The 24248-nt window shown below is 32.3% G+C and overlaps 1 pseudogene across 1 annotated transcript; it reads right to left on the reverse strand.

Annotated features, from left to right (window-relative positions):
* Positions 1 to 15981: 15981 nt before the first annotated feature.
* LOC308639649 (cyclin-D1-binding protein 1-like) lies at positions 15982 to 17466 on the reverse strand (annotated as a pseudogene). The gene has a single exon. The product of its transcript is annotated as a cyclin-D1-binding protein 1-like (transcript).
* Positions 17467 to 24248: the final 6782 nt, after the last annotated feature.

The following is a 24248-nucleotide window of genomic DNA, read 5'->3' on the forward strand; positions in this document are numbered from 1 at the left end:
TGAGACTGGTAACATAAAGAGGTTTATTTAGCTGACAGTTTTGACAGCCAACATTCAAACAATATGGTGCAAGCTCTAGCAAGGGTTTCTCTGACTTCATCACTCATGTTGGATAGCATCATAATGGAAATCCTTCTGAGAGGGAGAGATTACATTGCAAGTTAGAACACCAGAGTGACTGGTTACTGGTCAGCTAGTTCTTTTTTAATAATCCTGTTGAGGAAACTATCTCTGGGTCCCATGAGAACCTCCTTAATCTCTTCTTAGAGCAGCAACTTTAGGAAGATCTAACAATGTCCTGGTAGGCCTCACCTCATGAAGTTCCCACCACCTGTTAGCATTGCCACACTTGGTATGAAGATTTTAATACATGAACCCTTGGAGAACAAACTATGCCCAAATCCTAGTAATCTTATTTAAGTATACTTACCTTTCTGTTTTATTTTGGTTACTACTCACATGAATAGCGTTTTCTACCACTTTTAACTTATTTTCATCTTTATATCTAATGTGAGTCTCTTAGAGGCAGCAGGAGACTGCCTTTAAAAAATTCTCCCCACTTACCCATTTTGAAGGAAGAAGGTAATTCACTTACACTTAAAGTAACTACTCAAAAGGAAGAACTTTGGCCATTTTTCTATTGTTGCTTAATTCTTTATAGTTTACAGGCTTTTGGTCTCTAATTATGGCAATTATTGTCTCCTTTTGTTTTAATGATTGTTTTGGGGAAGCATTTTGATTCCTTTCTCATTTCCTCTTGTGTTTATACTACGTATATATTCTTTGTGCTTACCATGAGCATTTTATATAACATCTTCACATTATAACTACACCATTTGAATTTTAATCAACTTAACTTTAATTGCATAAAAATTCTACTCATAAAGTTTGTTATTTGTGGATATCACAAATAACATCTTTTGCTCCACTGACAATAATTTCTATTGTCCTATCATTAAATCTACTTGTTATTTTTTTGATAAAATAAACTTTTGAACTACTCTATTGAATTTCTCATTTCAGTTATAATTTGAGTTCCAGAATTTCTTATTCCTTCTTTCTTAAGGTTTGTTTATATTCTAATTGTGTTTACAAATTGTGTTCCTAATTTTCATCAACAATGTGTTCTTGTTTTTTTTAGCTCTTTTAGCACATTAAGGCAGTTGTTTTAAACTCTTAACTACTAAATCCTGTATCTGCACTTATTCATTCAGTTTGTATCAATTAACTGTGTTCTCTTGAATAAACCAGTTTTTTTGTTTCTTTGTATGACTTGTGATTTCTTGTTGAAAATTGGTTATTGTGGTAACTGTAGGAATCAGATTCTCTTCTTTCTCCAGGTTTTTCTGTTTTTTGTTTTATTTTGTTTGATTTAATCATCGAGGACTGCAGGGGAGTCATTAATTTCAAGACTTTTCCAAAACTGTTATTGCAAAGACTATTTTGTGCCATGTATACTTCCTGAAGTTCTATTCTTTAGATCATCTTCAGCTGATGCTTTGCCAGGAAGTTAAATAGAGAAACACTTGTTTCTTACCTCACTAAGAATAAGAGTGCAAAAACCCTCCTCAGTCTTACAGATAGCTCTGGGATAGAAAAGTCCTTTACTAATTACTTATACTTCCTCTACGTCAAAGATCAACTGAAAGTGAAAGCATGAGGTCTCTTTAAAACTGTGAATGTTTGTTTTAGCTGTTCATGTGTTTGGCTTTCAAAATTCCACTATAAAATGGCTGCTTTTGACTGTCCTAATCCCAGATATTCTCACCTCATCTTTTCCTTCATTCCTGAGATGTTCTAGTGTATGGCTTCACCCAGAATCTTCTTCCCAAATCATTTGTGTGTATAGAAATCTTGTAGTTTTTATGAGCAATGCTTGCCACATATTTAAAGCTGTCATTCTAAGATATATAAGACAGAGATGAATGATTCAGGCCTTCTAGTATCTCCAGCCAGGTAAGAACAGATTATATAATAATTCGCAAATAAAATATGACTGCCCCCTTCCAGTTTAAAGAGTAGATCTGGAGATTGAGATGCTACTGCTCAAGACCAAAAGACTATCTTAGGCACAACATAATAGAAGTAGATTAAGGATGAGTTAAAATTTCACAAATATTTCTAATCCTTTTGAACCTGACTACTATTTGATTGGGTGTTTACTTAATTGCTCTAAAATTTTGATTATGTTCTAGAACTCTTACAAAGTGGCTTTTTCAGATAGCTTTTATGTTTCTGTATAAGAACAAGGGCTTGGAGTTGCCTATTCTGCCATTTTGTTACCCTCAGTTTCCTCATTTTTTTTAAGAGAGGGAGAGAGAGAGAGAAAAAAAAATTTTATTATTTATTTTTTAGTTTTCGGTGGACACAACATCTTTATTTTATTTTTTTAATGTGGTGCGGAGGATCAAACCCAGCGCCCCGTGCATGCCAGGTGAGCACGTTACTGCTTGAGCTACATCCCCAGCCCCTCCTCATGCTTTTTACAAGTGTGAATGTTCAATATTGACTAGGTCTCAGTAACAATCAGGTATTGATAAACTGTTGTTGGAAATGTGAATTTATGCAACATTTTGGAAGAAAAATTGGAAATATATATTGATTATAAGTAGTTATACCCCTTTACTCAGCAAGTACTCAGCAAGTATTTGAAAGATTTTTGTTATGATAATTTTTAAAGTGTAAATATACATATAAAACTATGTCTTTATTATATCATATATAAATATATTTATTATCTCTAAATATATCTATGTCTATCTCTCTGTATTATCTCTATATCATCCTTTTTTGGTTGAGGGCAAAGAGATCTAAAAGCTGATACAGGTTTGAAACTTGAAAAGCATGATGACTCAGATTCAGCTTAAGTGGATTTCACTTTAATTTTCTGTTGATATTGTTAGCACATAAAGACTACAATAAGTGAGGGACACAAATGTAAGAGTGTAGAATGATTCTTGGTGTCTCCCCAGCTATTCATGAAATTGTGTATAAATTCTAAGATAAAGAAAAATGCAAGATCTCACTATTTTATAAGAGTAAACAGAAAGTAGAACATGTCTAAAAATGTATTTTTTCCCAAATAAGACAAATAAGATATTTTACAAATATCTGTTAATTCTTACTTATTGCATACTTGTATGTATTCCAGGTGTGGATATGACCTAACACAACTGCTCCATATTCAGAAAAAGTAGCATTAGGAAAATAGTTTTTCTTTCAATGTTATATATAGTTAATTCACATTATAGTGAGACACATGTCCCAGTACTATAATAATTTACCCAAAGAGAATGAACAATCACCTCACTCAGTATTTCACCTTAGTATAGAGAATTTGTAGATATTATGACCTAGATAATATTATAACCTCAAGACATTGAATGAAAGTGTGGTCTTTTAAGGCTGAATTGCATATTTTTTTATGCAAAAGAAAAATCAAAGTGTCTATAATTTCACTTGTTTTGTTCTTTCCCTTAGAACAATCAATGGTTTTCACTGTATCATACAAAATCTCACCAGAAGCTTCATGAATAATAGATAATGTAATACAATCATTGTATTTTTCTTTTACAATATCTTTTGAATGGAAAAATAAATAAGATGTCAGAAGTATATTTTATAGTTCACTTTCCTAAAAATAATTTGGTCTTTCAACTCCTGGTTTTCAAGAAAAGAAAGATTTGGTAAATTCCTATAAATTTTCTAGCAATTTCTAGTGATAGAGATTAAATTGGTTTTGCAAAAGATAATTTCATTGTATGTGGGTCCAATAAAATATATGCAGCCTAATGATATTGCAACAAATTATGAATTGTAAATATGTCATTTTTTATAAATAGAGTTTAAAAATTAAATTTTGGTAATATGAACATTTGTCAACATATTGAATCTCCATATTTTGTTATATACTTGAAGACTGAATTTTTATGTAAGGATGAAAATTGAAGATCAAAATCATTTTTTATTTATCTCATATTCTTTGAATCCCACTGAGAATATCAAAAAGACCAAAAAATAGTGAAGAAAACTTTTTTAATTTTTCTTCTATGAAATACACATCAGCATGCTCAAAATTCTCTTAACAACAAAACTAAAAGTTACTTAGCTTTGGATGAAAAGGAGGATGGTCATGTAGTGATCTAGAAGAACTCAAGAAAGAAAAAGAAGAGAACAATAAAATATGTTCCATCAGAGCTAAGGCAGTAAGCACATTTCCCTTAAAATAAATGTCAGTAACCTTAAGAGTTTTACCAGTGAACTTTGATTAGGGTGGCAAGACCTATTACTTTATCCCAGTTTCCTTAATCCTGCAAATTGAGACCAGGAATGCCCTCACAGCAGGAGATTTAAGGAAGTGTGGAGACACAGAGAGTGATCATAGTCTTACTTTGGAGTTACTATTTTCCTCATTCCCTTCATATTCCCCACAGTATTTTCAAAAAAATTCTGTAACATAAGTTCATGAAATTTAGACATGTGAAAATTGAAATTCATTTGGAGAAAAAAAAATGTTTGTGATTAGATAAATATTCATTGCTATGAAATAATCATTGGAGATCTAGTATATTCATAATTAGTTTTCCTAAAAAGAGTATGGAATATGTGAAACAGACAAGCTGTTCTATGATATACCAGACTATAATTACTCCAAATTTGAGATTTCAAATCTATAGATCAAAGGTTGCATAAATTGTTGATTGCTATATAAAAGATAAATATAAAACCTCAATGACTTACAAAAAAATAGTATTCATTGTTCATGTATCTGAAGGGAACTAAATATTTCTTCTGATAATTAATTGGGTTTTCTCAGATATCTGTGGTTTGGTCAGTTCTTGGTTGTTCTAGGCTACTCATAACTGTGATAACTGTAACTCTATATTTCTCATCTTTCTGCAAATTATGTTTTTTTAAATATTTATTTTTTAGTTGTAGTTGGACACAATACATTTATTTATTTATTTATTTATTTATTTATTTATTTATTTATTTTTGTGTGTTGTGCTGAGGATCAAACCCAGGGCCTTACATGTGCTAGACAAGTGCTCTACCACTGAGCCACAACCCCAGCCCATCTTTCTGCAAATTATTTTGAGCATGTTTTCATAGGTATGGTGGAGGTGCAAGACAGGAAAATTCCAAAGTGCAAATACATTTCAAGTTTCTTCATTATCTCAGCAAACATTCCTTTGGCCAAAGTGAGTCACACTTATGACCAGGGTCAAAGGGTTGGACAAATCAACCTGTTCACATAGGAGACTGCTTTTAAAGCTACATGGAAAAGGGTTTGATTATAAGAACAGATGCATAACTGGTATCATTACTAAATTCTGCCACATGCCATCTCTAAGGAAAAAATGGACATATTCCAACATCAAAAAAATTCTAAGCAACATTATGGAATATCAAATGTAAAGAAAAAATATTTTAATGGCATCCAGACATGATAATCAGGACACTTAACAAGGATTTTGGTATACTAAAAACTATAAACTTCCAGGGCAGTGTTTACACATTTAATTTTTAAATTTTAATTGAAATAATGATAAAAGTTAAAGGGAAATTAATTTTAATAATATTTTATGAAAGCCAATATGAAAATAATATTATCCAACAGGAAATCAACACAAGGATTATTGATGTGACATTTTGCACACTGAGTCATTTAAATCTGTGTATTTCATACTTATACCACATATCTAGATTGGGACTAACTATATTTCAACTGCTCAGTAGCAACAAGTGTTTAGTTGCTAATGTAAGTATACAGAGAATTTAAGTTCTCCATGAACTCTAAAAAAAGACAAAACATTCATTTTACTTGATGATGAAATCTAGTCAAGCAAGGAATTAATCTAAATTGGGAATCCAGAAATAGAAAAACCAGGATAAAATTATGAATGACATCATCTAATTATTTTCATTTTTAATGCAGTAAAACAACTGCAGGAATAATGATTTCTGAAATTGTTATACAAATTGTACAGTCATTTTAATATTATCAATGTTTGATGCTAATGAAACCCAGGAGTTGAGGGGTAGGTACATTGGGAGGAAATGTGGGCTACTTTTCTCATCTTTCCTAGCAAAAAACTAATATAGAATATGCCTTATAAAGATGCTTTTATGTAATATTTTTGAGAGAACTTGACAGGAGTGATCTCATGCAACCCATACAACAATGCTGAGAGACAGGTATTACTTCATGTTATTACTCATGTGGAATATAATAAAGACATTAATTTCATAGAAGGTAGAGACTATAATAGTGGTAACTACAGGATAGGAAGGGTTGGAGGGAAGGGAGATAGATTGAGATTGGAAAATGTATACTGAAATGTAGTTAGAGAGCAGGAATAAGTTCTGATGTTCAACAGTACATTAGGGTGATTATAATGTCTAATAAGTTATATATATATATATATATATATATATATATATATATATATATATATTAAAGAACTAGAAGGGAGAAATCTGAAATTTCCTATCACAAACAAATGATAAGTGATTAAGGTAATGAAAATTCAAACTACCTTGATTTAATCATTATACATTGTATATATCTTTTAAAATATCACACTTTACTCTATAAATATGTACAGTTTAAAATAATACAAAATAAATGAAAAGATAGTACAAAATAAAAAATCACCTTCAAAGGGGGCTTTTACAACTTAATTAAGTTTGCATCAATATTTAAATTGTTTTAATCAATTTTTATATTTTTTCCTTTAAATATTCAAAGAATTGAGTTAAAATCTGTCCAGTAAACTTGAATATCTGCTAAGCCATGAATTTTATTTTTAATTATTTTTAATTTATATATGATAGTGGAATGCATTACAATTCTATTACATATATAGAGCACAATTTTTCATATCTCTGGTTGTATACAAAGGATATTCACACTAATTCATGTCTTCATACATGTACTTTGGATAATAATGTCCATCATATTCCACCATCATTTCTAACCCTGTAACCCCTCCCATCCCTCTGCCCTATCTAGAGTTTCTCTATTCCTCCCATGCTCCCCCTTTCTACCCTACTATTAATCAGCCTGCTTATATCAGAGAAAACATTCAGCATTTGGTTTTGGGGGATTGGCTAACTTGGAATTATCTTCTCTAACTCCATCCATTTACCTGAAAAATGCCATGATTTTATTCTCTTTTTTTGCTGAGTAAAATTCCATTTTGTATGTATGACACATTTTTTTTATCCATTCATCTATTGAAGGACATCTAGGTTGGCTCCACAGTTTAGCTATTGTGAATTGTGCTGCTATAACATTGATGTGGCTGTGTCCCTGTAGTATGCTGTTTTGGGTCTTGAGTTTTCTTACATTTGTCCTACAGATATTTATCGGGAACTTATTTTGGAGCAGGTTTTATTCCTTGACACTTAGAAGATAACAGTCGATAAAAGAAGAAAAATCTCTGTCTTCGAGCAATTTCATTCTAAATGTTCTCATTATGTATATAAAATTAGAAAGATTTTATCTTAAAGCTGCAAGTATACATCAATTACTCAAGTACATATTTTAATTTTGAATTGCAAATTGAAAAGTGTCTGCAGTAGGTAAAAATTCCCTTAAAATTTTATTTTATTTTATTTTATTTTTTTAAAGAGAGAGTGAGAGAGGGAGAGAGAGAGAGAGAGAGAGAGAGAGAGAGAGAGAGAATTTTTAATATTTATTTTTTAGTTCTCGGCGGACACAACATCTTTGTTGGTATGTGGTGCTGAGGATCGAACCCGGGCCGCACGCATGCCAGGCGAGCGCGCTACCGCTTGAGCCACATCCCCAGCCCCCCCTTAAAATTTTAATACATAAAATATCAAAATATAAATATGTTTATTAACACAAATATTTAATATTGTGATTTTGATTTTATTAAACATTTCTGTACTGCATTTTAAATCTCAAGATTTAAAATATGATAAATTTTTATCCTTATTTTGAGAAGTAATTTCACAGGTTATAGTGGTTCATTTTATGTGTCCTCCTGGCTAAACTGTGGTTTTTGGTCAAATACAAGTATAGATTGTGCTGTGAAGTTATTTTTCTTATGTTTAATTAACATTTAAATAATATAGGCCTCATCTTATCAGCTAAAACGCCTTAATAGCAAAAACTGATTTTTCCCAGCAAAGCATCCATCCTATCTTAAGATTCTAATGTAGTTACCATGCTTTATGATCTGCCAAAAAGATTTTAGTCTTAAGATTAGATTTATTTCTCAGTGTAATAAGCAGGCATTTGAAATTCTTGATGGCCAATCAAGAAATGGTGACTCTGTTTATATTGGTGATGCTTATGAGAATCATTGCACCCTATTTATACCTATACAAAGTCTACATATTTGAAGAAGGATTTAGACACAGAGATCATGTCCCCTAGATTAATATATTACCTAATTCTTTTGTTCACTCACAGAAGTCTTGTATCTGAACTCAGATAGCTGCATTATTTCCTTGTATTTAAGTCTTTATTAAGATATTTAAATGTCTTCCTGCTTTATTGATGCTAAAACTCTTAAACCTTAGGAAATACTGCATTCTTTTGATATTACCTTTCTTATTGAGCTTTACTTCTTCTAAATATTAAATATATCTGACTGGATCTTAATATTTCTGTCGGCTTTATGTGATTATGCCTCCCAGTTTATGAGGTTCCTCTATTGATAGAAGCTACTGAAAAAAATCTATATGTGAGCATGAACACATGTCTATATTTGTATGCATAAAAATTTATGAATGATATTTCATGTAGTTTAATAATACTGGTGGAATTTTAAAGGTAAAATACCTTCTTATTTTTCTTTCTTTTTTTAATATTTATTTTTTAGTTTTAGGTGGTCACAATATCTTAATTTTTTTATTTTTATGTGGTGTTGTGGATTGAACCCAGAGCCCCGCGCATGCCAGGTGAGCGCACTACCACTTGAGCCACACGCCCAGCCCCCTTATTATTTTTCTATATTATTTAAATATTTAGAAAAGCTTATATAAAATAAATATTTATTTTATAAAAATATTGTAATACATATTATTACAAGGAAAATTAAAATATAGAAACACTTTTATGTGTTTACTATGAATCCCTAATATAAATATTAGATTTATTTGATATTTCATGAAAATCATAGTAGTACAAATAGTTACCATTTTAAAAACTTCATATGCTTTATCTAACTTGATACTCAAATTGCTTCTTTTATACATTTTAATAATTTTTAGGTTCTTTCATCATCAGGATGCTGTCCTTCACTTATCCCAGGATACAATAGATCAATGCAAATATTAGCCAGAGACTTCTGTCAAGACACCATAAGTATTTTCACATGAACTAAATTGAATGGGACACAAATCAATAACTTATGTCAAGAAAGCTAGACTCAGTACCTAAAATACAACATATTTCAGAGGAAGCTGACAGGTAAATGGTGACAGAAAAAAACAAACATATTGTTGTGAACAAAATGCATTCAACTTTAATGAAGGTTGTACACTTCTCCACCAGCCCAAATATAATGAATATAATAAGGTTGTGCATTGCCCATCCTCCAGTGTTGCTTATTTTTATATTTATCTGGGACTATAAATACCATATTGTCTCAGAGGTCATGAGTTAAAAGAAACATCAAATTTCAGGTTATAGAGTAAACAATATTCTTTAGTTTTATTTCTGCTGCTATCCTGCCATTTTGGTTCCCATAATGTGCTTATTGTATAATCTCAGTGACAACACTGGAGTAGTTTATTCCTAAAAATTTTATTAATGAAGTATAATTGATGTTCTACTGGTGTTAATCCAATTGTTTGAAAACTGTTGGTGTATCTAAATGAATACCACATTTAAAACTGATCTTGTTCATGATATGTTCTTTTCTTAGATATCATTGCTATTTGATCTGCTTTCATCTAGGATCCTTATGTAGAGCTTATTGAAGCTTTGCTTATATGTAGCTATTCATCCTTTTCTACTTTTATGGTTCCACTTTACTGAATTTCCTTCAACATAAAAAGTCACCAAGTACTCAGCACTACCCTCCAACCCCCCAAAAAGCATCAAGTGTGTCACATTTTTAAAAATTCCTGACATTCAAACTGAGTTTAATTTAGATGAAAAGGTAGTTTTTATGTTCTAAACATTATACGGAGTTGAGGGAAACCAATGTGATTAACATTTGGTTAGGGACCATGGCTTCATATAGTTGGAAAATGTGTCAATATTTTTCCATGAAACTTAATATTGGGAAGAGCCATCTTAGACTTAAAAAAAAATCTTAACTACTTTGGTGGGATAATACTTTTGCCACACTAAACAATACATTTCTGACCAATGTTGTGCTTCCTCTTTAAAAACAAAAATAATCAAAAGAGATTTCTCTCTTGTACATCTACTCTGGTTTCTGACAAGAATAATTTATCCCAGATGGATCAAAAAATGTGTACTAAGAATTGTAAGGAAATAATAATAATAATAATAATAATAATAATACTCATGTAAAAATAAATTAAAAAATAAAATCTTTTAAAAAAAATTTTATTTGAGTATTAAATAAAAAAGGAAAATACTTTTAATTAAGGGACTATTTGGAATGTGAGCAGGATGAATGAATAGTATGTCATCTAAAGACTAGTAATAACAGAAAGCCACTATCATGTAGTGACAATAATGTCCTCATAATCAAATGGAAAATTATGCAAAGCAAGAAGCTCTCCCATTAGGGACTTTAGTGGTGGCAGGATGTAGCTACTGTTAGGAGACATGATGCCAGAATATTAATAAGCTTGAGCTGTCATAACAAATTTAATGGCTTAAGCAACAGAAAATCATTTCCCATAGTTCTGGAGGCTAAGGAGTTGAAGATTGAAGTTATGGATGATTTGGTCTCTATAATGGCTTGATTTGCAGATAGCCACCTTTACCTTGTCATTGTCTGTCCTTATAATCTTTCCTTAGTGTACTCATGCATATGAGGAGAGAGAGAGAGGCCATCAATTCTATCAGATAAGGATAGAACCCCAATGATCTCATTTATACCAATTAACTTCTAAATGCTTAATCTCTAAATAATATAACATTGGGGTTTAGATCTTTAACATATAAATTTTGGGTAGATACAACTCAGTCCATACTAAGATTGAACCAGGAAGATGACCTTTTTTTCACCACTCATTTCTTTTAAGTTCCTTCCATTGGCCAAAATCAACCAGAAGTCAGCTAACGCTGGATTCTAGATGATGGAGTATGCTGAGTAAAGTCTCTAAAGACCTATAATAGGAAAGAAAGAAAGTGAATTGCAAGAGTGATGGTAAGGCAAATGGGAACATAGGAACACTGCTAATTCATGTGATATAATGCATATGGGAAAGGATAGTATATCATAAGCTTATGTTTTTATGTTACTCTGGGGGACAAAAATGATGGTACATGACAAGCAAAAATAAGACTGAGGCCCTAGACAAGGAGACTGAGTTTGGTGAACTTAGACTGAGAGGACTAAAGTGCCCATGTTACACTCAAACATTGTCCAAGACTTCAGTGGGAACTGAATTAGTTACCATGAGCCTGAATTAAAAAAAAAAAAGATAGTGTAAGAAAAGAATAAAAATACATATATTAGCCTCACTTATGAATATGTATATGATAATCCTGAATAAAATATTAGTAAATTGAATCCAGATGAGGATAATAATAAGACAATGCATTATGACCTAGTGGGATTTATTCTATCAATGTAAGGGTGCTTAATATTATCATTAACATGGTAAATAGTAGCGAAATAAAGAACATTTCAAATTTTGCAATAGATACTGAAAAATCATTAACAAAGTTCAAGTAATATTCACAATTTAAAATATCCTTTTCCAGGGCTGGGGTTGTAGCCCATCAGTAGAGCACTCACCTAGTATTTGCAAGGCCCTGGGTTCCATCCTCAGCTCCACATAAACATAAATAAATAAAATGAAGGTATTGTGTGCAACTACAACTAAAAATAAATATTTAAAAACAAATCCCTTTCCACAAACTAGGAGTAGAAATTAACATGTAATTCAAACATGTGGTTTGAATAATATTTCCCCCAGAAATTCATGTGTTGGAAACTTAATCCCCAAATTCATATATTAAATCTATTTAGAGATGGGGCCTTTGAGATGTAATTAGGATTAGATGAAGTCATGAAGTCAAGTCTTCCATGTTTTATAATTGCATTAATGGCTTTATAAGAAAAGGAAGAGAGACCTGAGCTAGCGTATTTGTTCAATCTTTACATATGATGCCCTCCTCCATTTTATAATGCAGCAAGAAGACAGTTACCAGATGCAAAGCAGATGTAGGTAGCATGTAGTTGACCTTATTAGCTACCAGAACTGTGAGCAAAATTACTTTTTTTCTTTACATTTGTAAATACCTAGTCTCAGGTATATAGTTTTAGCAATAGAAAATAGGTTAAGAGACATATCCACCACAAACTTTAGCAAATAGCAATAATGACAACAATTATTACGTGTTGAACATTCATGGTGTGTCAGTCATTATCCTAAATTATATATGGGTATTAATCATTTAACACAGCAACTCAAGGTGATACTACTATTTTCATTCCCATATTTTTCAATTGTAGAAGAGGAGGCAGAGTGAGATAAATTAACTTTCCCAAGGTCAACTCTCTAGTTAGACTAGCATTCAAACTCCAGCAGTCCCTTGCTTGAGTCCCTTCTTTTCTGACACTAGATATATTGTCTTTCATGCTACATAGTGAAATGTTAGAAGGGGTATTTAAAGGGGTATTTAAAGCCAGAAGCAATTAATCAATAGGACATCATCCTTCAACACAATTAACTTTTATGTAGTTCCTAGCATTGTTATAGACAAAAGTAGAATGGTAGTTTTTAGGGTCTACTTGGAAGACAGAATTGGAAATGATTGTTTAAGGGATATGGATATTCTGTTTGTTTAATGGTTTAGAATGTTGAATCTAAAATTTCTCCTTAAAAACTGATGTGTTGAAATCATGGTCACTAGAGCAGTAAAATTCTGAGATAGAGCTTTTAGACAATGATTAGATTATAAGAGCTTTGACTTCATCAGTGAATTAATCCATTGACAGCTGAATGGAATACTGGGAGGTGGGACCTAATTGGATGAAGTAGGTCACTAGGGTAGTGCCCTGGAAGGATTTATTTTATTCTTGAGGCCTCCTCCCACCTCTTTCTCTCTGATATCAAATTGCCCTGAGCTAGCATTTTTCCTGTGCCATGCCCTTCCATCATGTTTATTCCTTGGAGTCAGATAAACAAGGAGTGGACCTCTGAAACAATGAGCCAAAATAAATCTTTCTTCCTTTAAGTTGATCTTCTCAGATATTTTTGTCACATTGAGGGAAAGTTAACTAATAGTTTGGGAACATGGAAAAAGTTTAATAGATGGATAGTGATTCCACAATCATGTAATATACTTAATGCCACTGATGATAAGGTTACAATATTCAATTTTATGGTTTGTATATTTTACCAAAATAAACATACATTGTATCATGCTGCAATTTGATTTTTTTCATTTAAAAATATGTCATATGTATCTTTCTGTTTTAGTGTCTCTAAAGTGATTTCATTTTTAACAGCTATATGATATTGTGTATATTCATATGTCATGGTTTATTTAGTCATCTTTGTATCATTAAGCATTTAGAGTTCTTCATCTTTTCCTCCTCCTTGCTCTTCTTCTTTGACAAAGAATGTCTTTGTCAAGGCATTTTGAACATAAGTACAATATTATGTATGTTAGATTTTGAGAAATAGAACAATATGAACAAATTATTTTTTCCTTCATATTAGCAAATCATCCCCCAAAGAGTCTATACCCATTAATTATCTCACCATAACACTGTGAAAAAATAATTTCTTACAAAATTGATTTGTACTATGATAGGATAGGTATTCTTCTCCACCCCAAATGTCTAAAAGTATTTTCATATTTTTTAATTTTTAAGTTGTAGATGGACACATTATTTCCTTTATTAATATGTGGTGCTGAGGATTGAACCCAGTGCCTCACTTGGGCTATAAATGAGCTAATAATCCAGCCCCAGTATTTTCATATTTAAGTGTGGTAGTTTAAAGTTTGGTTAATCAATTTAGGGTTTACAATAAGTTTTAACATATATTCTAAGGCAGAAAATTGATTCATTTTTTCTCATATGTCTTAGTAGTAAAGGAAACAATCAATGATAGGGTATGCACATGATCAGCTTCATAACATTTTGCCAAATTGTTTTCTAGAGTGAGTGTTCCAGTTTATACTACAAATTTTGATGTCTGAATTTCAATTTTTTCACTTCATTATCTATAATTGAATCTATCTATTTTTATAATATGTTATATAGTACAAATATTAAATGTGTCCTCACTGGACTGTGAATTTCCATTTTACTTGTTATAGTGAATTTGAGGATGCTTTCATACATTTCTGGGCCATTGTTTTTCTTTTGCTATGTATTTTAAAGTCATGTATTCTGCTGACTTTTTTTTTGATGTTAATAACATGTATTTGGTCCAGTAAAGAAATATGAAAATTAAGTATATAGAAAATAGGCCCTATAAAAAAAGAATAAATGAATAAGAGTCGTTTTGTACAAAGTTGTGATTTGTTTACATTAAGTTGTTGCTTCAGTAATTCACTAGTTTTAGTTCTTTTTTTAATAAATAAATTTTTTAGTTGTAGATAGACACAATACCTTTATTTTATTTATTTTTATGTGGTGCTGAGGCTTGAACCCATTGCTTCACACATGCCAGACAAGCACTCTACCACTGAGTCACAACCCAAGACCCTTAGTTCCTTCTCTTTAAAAGTGCAGAATGGGGGCTGGGGATGTGGCTCAAGCGGTAGCGCGCTCACCTGGCATGCGTGCGGCCCGGGTTCGATCCCCAGCACCACATACCAACAAAGATGTTGTGTCCGCAGAGAACTAAAAAATAAATATTAAAATTCTCTCTCTCTCTCTCTCTCTCTCTCTCTCTCTCTCTCTCTCTCTCTCTCTCTTTAAAAAAAAATAAAAAATAAAAGTGCAGAATGGAACTTTTAAAAAAATAGGTTAAAACTCATTTGGTTTAAGGAATTTCAAATCCAAGGATGTACTGGTCACTGAAAATAATGACTGTTATTGTTGATTATACCTTAAGAAAGACAGGTTGCAGAGACCTGTAGTACATACTATAGGCCCAATTCAAGTCACCACATATACGACATTTATAGCTTTACTCCGCTTTACAACATGTGATCTTCTAGATAGATGCAAAAATATAATTAAGTGGAGATAATTTTGCAAAAGAATGTACCAAATAAACTTAAATTTATATAAACTCTAATATATAAAAACTTTTGATTTATATACTGTGGTATTTATCTTTGGGAATGTAATATACAATAGAACAATAACAATAATGTATAAGGAAAACAGATCTGTTTAATAAAGTGGAAAAACCTAAAAATGAGCTCAATACCAACATATTTTAGAAGCAAGGAGTAACCTGGGGTAATATTCAGAAGGAATTACTGATGAGAATAATATTATGTAACATGCTAAAACACTAAGGGGCTTTTTGCAGTCATTTTCTCTAAATAAATTAATGTCAAGTGTTTTTGTTCTAAATAGACTTCTGATCAGAATCAGATATTTAGCCAGGTGCGATGGCACACACCTATAATCCCAGCAGCTTGGGAGTGTGAGGCAGGAGGATCACGAGTTCAAAGGCAGCCTTAGCAACAATGAAGCGCTGGGCAACTAAGTGAGACCCTGTCTCTAAATAAAATACAAAAAAAGGACTGGGGATATGGCTCAGTGGTTGAGTGCTCCTGAGTTCAATTCCTGGAAACCCCCCCCCCGGAAAAAAAAATCAGATATTTACACTTATAAACCCAAATGAAAGTAATGGTGGTCTCAGCAGACTGCATTTCTGGTAGGAAGAAACTTTGGAAGGGTATTCATTTAATTGCTAGCAAATAGTTAGCATTTCATTGAGACCACTGGCATCTGTAACAATGAAAAACATACTTTATTGCAAATAAGGATTAAGGAAGCTTCCCTAGGAGTCTCTGAGAGGCCATTCAGGAATACTGATTCATGCAATTATCTTTTGTATCTAGCAGAAAAATATATCATACTCATACTATTTATAAATAATTGCCAATCTGGCTTAACCAACAACTTTGGTAATAGAGTCTCTTGTTAAATATAGACAGGAATTCCCTTTCCATCCAGCAAGTATTCTAGCTCCATTCTTAAAAGCAGACATTATAGATCTGGCTGGGACAATAAGAGAGAGTAAAAGGAGAATATGAATGCACCTGAAAACTCATAATTAAATTTCACTCTGAGTGAGCTCCTTAATTCTGTTCATGCAATGATCAACAGCATTAATGAGTAAAGGGATCCAACTATCTTCTGGCTGAGGGGTCACATGACTTGCTTTTGTAATTTCGAGTACCTTCCTTAAAACAGATACAAGTTTTGCAGAATTGATTCGCACAGTCAGGTGGCACATAGGTGGATATATGCTCAGAGCCAAATCATCCACGCTAGGGCTGATCTCATCAGAAATATCCACAATGTCATCCAGCTGAGCCACCTGATCCTTCTTCCCATTCTCTGCCACTAAGAGTCCGTATTTTCTTCAGGCAAGCTTTGGATGATCTCACCAGTGCAAGACATGGGATTATGAGCTCTTGATCTTCCTCAGACCAATATAAATCTTGATTGCTTGGAAACCCCAACACATCTTCATTGCTGTGGTTGTCCTCCTCAGAATCATTCAAGAGACCACAGTAAGGGTCACATTCTTCCACAGCCTGCTCCATTTCTTCATGTGCATCCTTCACAAAATCCACACTCTTTGTCAGCATTAATAGGGCTGCAGCTTTATTATCTTTTGGTATCTGAGGAACTTGCTGGCATGCTACCCAGATATTGTTGTAGGAAATAAGGCTACTGTTTTCAGGGCTCTGAAGTGGAGTGATGAGAAGCACTTCCACAAGCTGAGCCATGCCATCCACAATGTCCAAAGTGGCACTCCGTACCAGCTTTCTCAGGGTGATCCCCTGTTCCTTGGGAAGTGAATAGTACACCGCAATAATTGCCTTGATGGCAGCACAGACTTGTTCACTGATCCTCTGGGTTTCCTATGGAGACGGCAATGGAAGTCGAGAGAAGACTGTAGTCAGAGCGGTGGCTTCCCATGACACTTTAACAGCTGCCTCATTGAGTCTTCTCCAGAACACCTCCCGATTAAACTCCTCAGTGGACTCCCGGGTTTCGCTGACCCGCACTCCAGGCAAGAGCAACCACAGCTCAGCTGCCAAGTGCAGGAGCTGTTCCAAAGGCAGAGCTAGAGTGAGGACTGAGGCTGCAGACGCAGTTTCGCTGCCCATCTCTGTCACTCACCGGCACCTGAAAAATCTGCTAACTTTTCTATTGAGTTGTTTGACCTTTTTTTTGATATGTTGGGGTTATTCATATATTCTGTACACTAATACTTGAAATTGTGCATTTATTGCAAATATTCTTTCCCAGTTTGTGACATATATTTTCAATTTTATGTTGTATGTTGATGAATGAATCAATTTTAATTTATTCTCATTTATTATTTTATTTTATTGTTAAGGTGGTTTCTTTGGATCCTATCTAAGAAATTATTCTCCAATCTTATTTTACTATGTTATTCTTTCTTCTAATTATTTTATTATTTTTTATTTGTTCTAATTAGTTATACATGATAGTAGAATTTATTTTAACATATTTCACATATATGGAGTATAATTTTTCATTCTTCTGGTTGTGCATGATGTACAATTACACTGCTTGCGTAATCACATATGCACATAGGGTAGTAATGTCCATTTCATTCTACTATCTTTACTAATCCCATTTCCCCTCCCTTCCTTTTGTTCCCCCTCCCTTCCCTTTGTTCCCCCTCCCTTCCCTTTATTCCTCTTTGTCTAATCCAGAGGACTTCTATTCTTCCCTATCCCCACCAATTATGAGTTAGCATCCACATATAAAAGGAAACATTCAGACTTTGGTTCTTTGGGATTGGCTTATTTCACGAAGAATAATACTCTTCAATTCCATCCATTTACCAGCAAATTCCATAATTTCATGCTCTTTTATGACTGAGTAATATCACTTTTGTATATATGCCACATTTTCTTTATCCATTCATATGTTGAAGTACACCTAGGTTGGTTCCATAGTTTAGCTATTTTGTGTTAAGCTATTACAAACATTCAAGTGGCTGTGTCACTGTAGTATGCTGATTTTATGTCCTTTGGGTATAAACCAAGGAGTGGAATAACTGGGTAAAATGGTAGATCCATTCCAGGATTTCTGAGGAATCTCCATACTGCTTTCCAGAATGGTTGTACCAATTTTCAGTCCCACTAGAAGTATATGAGTGTACCTTTTCCCCAAATCCAGGCCCAAACTTTAGTATTGCTTGGATTCTTGACACTTGCCATTCTAACTGGAGTGAGATGAATCTTAGTGTAGTTTTAATTTGCATTTCTCTAATTGCTAGAGATGTTCAACATTTTTTCTTTTATTCCTTGACTGATTGTATTTCTTCTTCTAAGAAGTATCTGCTCAGTTCCTTGGCCCATTTACTGATTTGGGTTATTTGTTTTTGTGGTATTAAGTTTTTTTGAGATCTTTATGTATACTGGAGATTGATGCTCTATCTGAGGTGCAGGGGGCAAAGATTTTATCCTGGACACTCTTGCTTCTTTTTCTTGATTGTTTCCTTTGTTATGAAGGAACTTTTGAATTTGATTACATCCCATTTATTGATACTTGATATTACTTCTTGTGCTTTAGGAGTCTTGTTAAGGAAGTCGGTTCCTAAGCTGACATAATATAAATTTGGGCCTACTTTTTCTTCTTTTGGGTGCAGAGTCTCTGTACTAATGCCTGAGTCATTGATCCACTTTGAGTTGAGTTTGTGCAAGGTAAGACATAGGGGTTTAATTACATTTTGTTACTATGGATTTATAGTTTTCCCAGCACCATTTATTCAAGAGGCCCTCTTTTCTGCAATTAATGTTTTTTGAGCCATTGTCTAGTATGATATAAGTCTATTTATGTGGGTTTGCTTCTGTGTCATCTATTATGTACCATTAGTCTATGTGTCTGTTTTGGTGCCAATACTATACTATTTTTGGTCACTATGGCTCTATAGTGTTGTTTAAGGTATGGTATTGTGATGCCTCCTCCTATACATTTCTTGCTAATGATTGCTGTGGTTATTTTGGGTCTCTTATTTTCTAAATGAATTTCATGACTACTTTTCTATTTCTATGAAGAATGTCATTGGGATTTTAATAGGAATTGGATTAAATCTGTATAGCACTTTTGGTTAGTATGGCCATTTTTGAAAATTATTTTTAAACATTTATTTTTTAGTTGTAGGTGGACAAAACACCCCTACTTTATTTTTATGTGGTTCTAAGGATTGAACCCAGCATCCCATACATGCTAGGTGAGCGCTTCACCACTGAGCCACAATCCCAGCCCTAGGGCCATTTTGACAAGGTTAATTCTGCCTATCCAGGAGCATGGGAGATTTTTCCATCTTCTTTTTTTTTTAAAAGATAGAGTGAGAGAGGAGAGAGAGAGAGAGAGAGAGAGAGAGAGAGAGAGAGAGAGAGAGAGAGAGAATTTTTAATATTTATTTTTTAGTTCTCGGCGGACACAACAACTTTGTTTGTATGTGGTGCTGAGGATCGAACCCAGGCCGCACGCATGCCAGGCGAGCGCGCTACCGTTTGAGCCACATCCCCAGCCCCGATTTTTCCATCTTCTAAAGTCTTTCTTTCTTTAGTATTCTTGTGAGTTTCATCCTAGAGGTCTTTCACCTCTTTTGTTAAATTGATTGCCAAGTATTTTATTTTTTTGCAGCTATTGTAAATGGGATAATTTTCCTAATTTCTCCCTTAGCAAATACAAAAAAATAGATAATACCTTGCATTCTATCAGATCTTATAAATATTTAATGTCTTTCCTAAAAAATATGTTTAAATAACACAGTTTTCTGAAATCATTTTATGATGATGATGATGATGATACCATGCAGTGATCTATTTTTTTTCTTTATATGTGTAACTACTTTTTCTTGTATCTTTTTGAGCAGTTCTCCTTACCCCATTGATCTGCATATTACCTCTGTCATATTGTTACATTGTGATATGTGTTTGTGTGTATGTATATATATTTCTGAGACTTTATTCTTTTCTGTTTCTCAGTTTTACTTTCCATAAATTTATCATTTATAATTTTAGTAGACTTTGTTCAATAGAGAGAATTTTAGATTAGTACCAGAGTCCTTTAAGGTATCTCGGGGCACAAAGCAGTCTGAAGGTTTGAGAGTGGATCTGGAGCGGGGCTGATGTGCACTGATCTCCTTTGCTGCATGCCATCTTCATGTATAAAGGGGCTTATTATGTCCTAATGGCTGGAGGAAATTTTTAAACATTTATTTTTTAGTTGTAGGTGGACAAAACACCCCTACTTTATTTTTATGTGGTGCTGAGGATTGAACCTAATACCCCACACATGCTAGGTGAGCGCTAGGGTACAGAGACTTTTGTGATGTCTACAGCATCCAAACTTACGTCCGCTGCAATGTGGCTACTCTGGCTATCTCTCTTGCTAGTGATTGCTAGAGTGTGTATGGTCAATTTGATGTTTTAAGTAACTATACCAAATATTAAAAAAATTCCTTATAATATATCATACCATCAGTGAAGAGATGAATTATAAATTATTATAAATAGTTGCAATGTATATGTACTATAAAAAGTAATTTTCCACTGGGTATCTGGGTACACACTAGTAATCCCAGCAACTCAGGAGGCTGAGGCAAGAAGAACACAAGTTCAAGGCCAGCCTCAGCAAGTTAGCAAGGCCCTAAGCACCTTAGTGATACTCTGTTTCAAAAAAAAAAAAATAAATAAAAGTCTGGGTTTGTGGCTCATTTGTAAAGCTTAGGGTTCAATACCTATTACTAAAAAATGGGGAATGATTTGCCAGAAATATGGGACAGAATTTTTTTTTAAAAATGACAAAAAGCAAAGAGCATGCATAGAAATTTATACAGGAGGAAATACTTGGTTAATATACATTTGAATAAAAGCTAAAACTTACTAGTAATCAACCACTATAAATTAAAATCATGAGAGTATTTTAAATTCACTAAATTAATGAAATTTTTGAAAAGTCTGATAATACCAAATAGAAAGAATGTGGATCAATAATATAATTGGGGGAGGATATAAATTCCTACAGGTGTTTTGGGCAATAATTTGAAATTCTTCTATGAAATTGACTATACACATAACCTATCAACAAATGATTTCAATTCTCATATACCCAAGAAAAATAGTTGCACAAATTTACCAGTATAAAGCCGGGAATAATGGCACACACTTGTAATCCCAGCGGCTTGGGAAGCTGATGCAGGAGGACTGCAAGTTCAAAGCCAATCTCAGCAAAAGTGAGGTGCTCAGCAATTCAGTGAGACCTTGTCTCTGAATAAAATACAAAATAGGGTTGGGGATGTGGCTCAGTGGTGGAGGGCCCTTGAGTTCAATCCCCAGTAACCCCCAAAATAAATAAATTTACCAGTATATATGTACAAGTATATTCATAGAATCATTGTTATGTAAAGAGAAAAAATTAAAAATTTATACATACTTTATATTCATTGAGGGCATAATGGATATAATTTGGAATATTAATACAATAGAATATTGCACAACAGTGAAGATGAACTTCTTATAGTGACATGGAATAAATATTGTTCTTACTAATATAATGTTTAGTGACCAAAGCAAGGTTTTGTTACTGTTAAAATTTTTTTGAATTTCAAAACCAACAATGGATTGTTTAGGTGTGTGGTACGTGTATGAATGTGTGTGTGGGTATGAGAGAGAGAGAGAGAGAGAGAGAGAGAGAGAGAGAGAGAGAGAGAGAGAGTTAGTTTGTTAAATTCATAATTTAGGGCCAGCTTTATTTGGAATGATAGAGACACATATGTAGATAAGTTCTTTTTAGTGTCAAGTTCCCTTGTTGTTATTAGTTTTTTGGAATTTGTATTCTAAATTAATTAATAAATATTAAAGAACCATGTATAGAATAAAAATGGCAATGGTTCATGAACAAAAGATAATAATAAGATTCTGTACCTCTGGGATCCATTTGATAATTAAAAGAAAAACAACATAAGGAACATATAGAAAATAATACGCAAAGGAACAAAAAGCTCATAAATAGTATAAAAACATATTTTAATATCTGCATTAACTGAATTTGAATTTAATATTAAAATTGCTACCATGATTAAAGACATTATAAAAATGGTGCTATAACAGGTAAACATGAATGTACCATCAACATAACAACTACATATATGAAATGGAAACATTGCAAATACTAGAATAACCTGATAAAAATAATATTATACTGGAAGATTTAAAAGCACTCAAAATTAGAAATATTAGGGAAAAAAGAGTAACTGAATGATATAATCAGTAAAGTAGATTTCATCAATATGCAAAAAAAATCTTACACATGAATGCCTTTCCTATTCATGTTTTCTATACATCCATAAATTGATCAGAATAGTAATAAAATATCCTACCTTAGAAGAGAAATACCAGATCACTTCATAGTTGCATGTCATAACCTTTATAAATATAATATAATCTCAGATATTCAAGGCCATAAATAGAAATAACCTTAATTTATGAAGCTGGTAGACTACAGTGTTCAAACATGATAAAATTTTACTAAAATAAAACTGAAATACAATCTTATTGAATAGTTTTCCAAAGTCTTAAGTTAAATATTAAAATTTTCAATATTTCAATATGGTTAAAATTTACCTATGGTCCAACAGAATTTATCATACAACTGTAAGAATTGTTTATTATCACAAAATTGCAAATACATTTAATTATTTTAACAAATTAATGAAAAAACTGTGATCATGCCAGTAGTTACAGTTGATATATTTAGAATCCCAACTCCCTGTAAAAAAGTCTTAATATATAATAGAAATATGAAATAATTTTTGTTTGAAAATTAAACATCAGACATAATTTTATGTAGTAAAAATAAAACAGAATTCCCTGTATTATCATTATCTTTCAAGAATAGATTATAATACAATGAAAAAAAGAGGAAAATTAAATACTCCAGCATTTTCTGCATCATATTAAAGAGTCTTTAGTAAGTAAACTTCTATTATTAATAAGGAACTTGGTAAATTGGCTGGAGGGTAGTTCAATACTTAGACTAATCTGATGTTTCTCTATACTCAAAATAACTAGCGGCATGTGTAAATCAAAGAAAAAATTCCATGCAAAATACCCATAAGATGAATTCTTCACAACAGATTTTATATGAATGAGATCTAGGAAGAAGAATATTATAGAATCTTATTGAGAAACATATGAGATCTGAATAAATGGAAATACATTACTTTGCTCTTAGATGTGAAAATAATTAAAATATTAGCTGCCTTAAAATTATTGGATTCAATGTAATTATATTCAAAATCTAGATTTTTGTTTGAATTTAAAATATATTATTGAAGAGTATGTGTATGCCTAAACACTTGAATTTAGGGAAGAAATTGTGAAAAAGAAAATAATAGTGAGGAAAGATTAGACTTAGGATTAAGAATGGACAAGGCTAGGGTTTTGGTTCAGTGGTAGAGCACTTGCCTAACGTGTGAGTCACTGGGTTCAATCCTCAGCACCTCATAAAAATAAATAAATAAGATAAAATCAATAAATAAACTAAAAAAATTAAAAGAATGGACAAATGTATTAGTGCAATATAATAAAGAGTCAGAAGTAAATCCATGTGTACATGGAAAATTAATGCATGAAAATGAATCGTTGCATTTCTGTGGAATAGAATGATCTATTTAAATAAATTGCCTTCATACATCCAGAAATAAACAAATTTGGGCTCTTATCTGATAACATCTACAAACTTTAATAATGAGTGTAAATACTGAAGTTTAAAAACTGTACTAGAAATTAAATAGAAAATTTAGGAGACTGTAGTGATACTAGAGGTAAGAAAAATATTTCTAATTAAGAAAGGATATCAGGAGCATTAATACAAAAAGAAGAAATGGATAATTTGACAATATAAAATTTTAAAAATATA

Source organism: Spermophilus citellus (assembly GCF_964194105.1).
Source record: "Spermophilus citellus genome assembly, chromosome: X".
Taxonomy (NCBI): Eukaryota; Metazoa; Chordata; class Mammalia; order Rodentia; family Sciuridae; genus Spermophilus; species Spermophilus citellus.